Genomic DNA, 3,962 nt, shown 5'->3' with positions numbered 1-3,962 from the left:
GGAGAATTAATTTTCCCCATTAAAATTTGGGTTCAAGAGAAGTTTTTAACTAGGAAAACCCTTTCTCAAATTATGCCCTACCCTTTGCAGATTTGGACAGTGTCCTATTACGTTCATTTGGTCTGGACTTTAAGAGGAGGTGTCTAAGGCCAGGGAGCCATCAAAAAGAAGGAAGATGAGAAAGTGGAATCATTAATAGCAATTAAAAGCCGGTGTTGATTCAAAATTAAGCCCCTGTATGTTCAGGGCAATGTAATAGTTGTTTAGGGGACATGATTTTGAAGATGACGATGTTGTCAGTGATAGAGAAGACTTCAGGACTGAGAAATAATGGGAAAGACTGGCAGAAAATGGGTGACCTAGTGGACAGAGCATGGGTCTGGGAGTTAGAGGACCTGGGTTCTAATCCCCACTCTACCGCTTGCCTGCTGTGGGACCTTGGGCAAGTCACTTAACTTCACTGTGCCTCAGCTTTCTCATCTGTAAAATGGGGGTTAAATACCTGTTGCTTTTTTTCACTTTGTAGGACAGGGACTTTATCTGACCTGATTATCTTGTATCTGCTTCAGTATTTACTTAGTACAGTGCTTGGCACATAGTAAGTGCTTAGCAAATACTGCTATTATTAGACATAAATTAACATATGCACAATAGTTACATAAACAGGAGAGAACCATGGAGATGCAATGGACATATTTATTACTCTATTTATTTATTTATTTATTTATTTTACTTGTACATATCTATTCTATTTTATTTTGTTAGTATCTTTGGTTTTGTTCTCTGTCTCCCCCTTTTAGACTGTGAGCCCACTGTTGGGTAGGGACTACCTCTATATGTTGCCAACTTGTACTTCCCAAGCGCTTAGTAGAGTGCTCTGCACACAGTAAGCACTCAATAAATACTATTGATTGATTGATTGATTGACACTGAATTTCACTTCCAGAAAGTCAGGGAAGCCCTAAACTACTCTTAAATTGGGTGAGAGGCATTAAAAGTGGATTGAGTATGAAGAGGATGAAGTTAAAAGGGAAAGATGAGATGGATTTAATCAATCATATTTACTGAGTGCTAACTATGTGCAGAGCACTATACAGTACAGCTTAGTGGAAAGAACCAGGGCTTGGGAGTCAGAGGTCATGGGTTGTAATCCCGACTTCGCAACTTGTCAGCTGTGTGACTTTGGGCAAGTCACTCAACCTCACTGTGCCTCAGTTACCTCATCCATAAAATGGGGATCAAGACTGTGAGCCCCAAGTGAGACAACCTAATAGCCTTGTATCTATCCCAGTGCTTAGAACAGTGTTTGGCACATAGCGAGTGCTTAACAAATACCAACATTATTATTAAGGACTTAGAAGAGAGAGTACAGTATAACAAAGTTGATAGACACATTCCCTGACCAGAAACATAAAAAAACTTGTTATTAAAGGGAGGAAAAAAGTCTATCATGGCTAGAGAAGAAATCAGGTCAAGGGAAGATTTTTAAACATAGGCAATGCCTAGAGAGGAGGTGGATAGTGAAAAGCAACATGATGTGGTGAGTGCACAGGCCTAGGAGTCAGAAGGTCATAGGTTCTAAACCCCTCTCTCCCACTTGTCTGCTGTGTGACCTTGGGTAAGTTACTTAACTTCTCTGGGCCTCAGTTACCGCATCTGTAAAACAGAGATTGAGACTGTGAGCCTCACGTGGGACAAGGGACTGTGTCCAACCCAATTTGCTCATACTTACTCCAGCGCTTAGTGCAGTACTAGTATAGTAAGTGCTTAACAAATATCTTAATTATTATTATTAGTGAGGAAGGAAAAGGCCAAAGGGCCATATAAGGGACTTCTAATTAAGAGGAGAAAATTGGATCAGGAACCTATTTACCAACTCTATTGTATTCCACTCTCCCTAGTGCTTAGTACAATATTCTGCACACAGTAAGCACTCAATAAATACCATTGATTGATTGAATAGCAGTCACCTCATTCCTGGCTCTGGAACAATAATGCAAACATTCTGCATTTATGTAGCGCTTTGCATTCATGAGCTTTGTTATCTAGCTATCACTTAGAATTTGCTATTATGGGATTTCCAGCTGCAGATGTTCTGAATTTTCCTTTTTTCCCTCCCCTATTTCAACCATGCAGATTCTTCCCATTATTATTAATAACTTTTCTTGAGCACTTGTGTGCAGAACACTGTATTCAGTGCTTGGACAGGTACAATGAAAGCAAGACATGGCCCCTGCCCTCAAGGAACTTATTGAGATCGAATGGGGTGGACAGGCAGACTTAAATTACTTACAAATAATTGAGACAACTGGAGGAACATGTATTAGTAAGTGATATCAGGAGCATGGGGATGAAAAAATATGTGAAAAGTATGAATAGATGAATAAATAAGTGAAAAAATGAATGAAAATGAATAGATAAAACCATCAATCTAAATGGATAAAAATATAAATTGATCGATCAATCAATCAATAGTACTTATTGAGCACTTACTGTGAGCAGAGCACTGTACTAAATGCTTCAGAAAGTACAATACAAAAGAGCTGGTAGACATAATCCCTGTCCACAAGGAGTTTACAGTCTACAGGAGGAGCCAAATTAAAATGAAAATATGAATGCGTTTTCCTCATAAGTGTCATCTCTCCATTTTTTAAAAAAGACAGTTTTTTTTTCTGCTGTAATGAGGCATGGACTGTGTCCCACCTGATTAGTCTACTGTCTACTTGTTTTGTTTTGTTGTCTGTCTCCCTCTTCTAGAAGGTAAGCCCATTTGTTGGGTAGGGATTTTCTCTATTTGTTGCTGAATTGTACTTTCCAAGCGCTTAGTACAGTGCTCTGTACACAGTAAGTGCTCAATAAATACAATTGAATAAATGAATGAATGGATTTCTCCATCCTTTCTTGGGTGCTTATTTGTTCATTCATTCATTCATTCAATCATTTATTAAGTGCTTACTATGTGCAGAGCATTGTACTAAGCGCTTTGGAAAGTACAATACAACAATAAACAGTAACAATCCACGCCCACAAGGGACTCACAACCTAAATCATGCTTTTGTTTATTTCTGATGACAATATTTTTATTATATTTTTCCCTCAAAATATTGTCTATTTCCTCCTCCAGTTTATGTTCTAAACAAATATTCCATTCTTTACCACCAGGTGTCAGCATTAAATTGGAAATTTTGGCGGGGGCCTCTAACCTATAAAAGGTTAAAATGTTTTGATTGGGATTAAAATTCAAAATGGATATCTACATTTACTTGCATTATTTCAGAATCTTATTCGCTTGTTGATGTTCCCAAAGGAATAGAATAGAACTGAATATTATGGGGTTTTTTCAAATTCATTTTCGTTAGAGAAGCAGTGTGGTTTAGTGGAAAGAGCCTGGGCTTGGGAGTCAGAGGTCATCAATTCTAATCCGTGTTCCACCACTTGTCAGCTGGGTGACTTTGGACAAGTCACTTAACTTCCCTGAGCCTCAGTTACCCCCTCTGCAAAATGGGGATTAAGACTGTGAGCCCAATGTGGGGCAACCTCCCTGCCCAGACTGTGAGCCCGTTGTTGGGTAGGGACCATCTCTATACATTGCCAACTTGTACTTCCCAAGCGCTTAATACAGTGCTCTGCACACAGTAAGCACTCAATAAATATGATTGAATGAATGAATCAATGAATAACCTTGCATCTATCCCAGCACTTAGAACAGAGCTTGGCACATAGTAAGCACTTAACAAATACCATCATTATTGTTAATAACTCATGCAATCTGTCCTTTTATAAAATGGTGCTTGTTTAAGGGCTTGCTATGTGTCAAGCACTATTCTAAGTGTTGAGGCAGATACTTTGGGCAAGACACTTAACTTCTCTGTGCCTCAGTTACCTCTTCTGTAAAATGGGGATTAAGATTGTGAGCCCCACGTGGGATAACCTGATCACCTTGTATCCTCACCAGCGCTTAG

Source organism: Tachyglossus aculeatus, chromosome 1 (assembly GCF_015852505.1).
Source record: "Tachyglossus aculeatus isolate mTacAcu1 chromosome 1, mTacAcu1.pri, whole genome shotgun sequence".
Lineage (NCBI taxonomy): Eukaryota > Metazoa > Chordata > Mammalia > Monotremata > Tachyglossidae > Tachyglossus > Tachyglossus aculeatus.
This window is presented reverse-complemented; position numbering follows the sequence as displayed.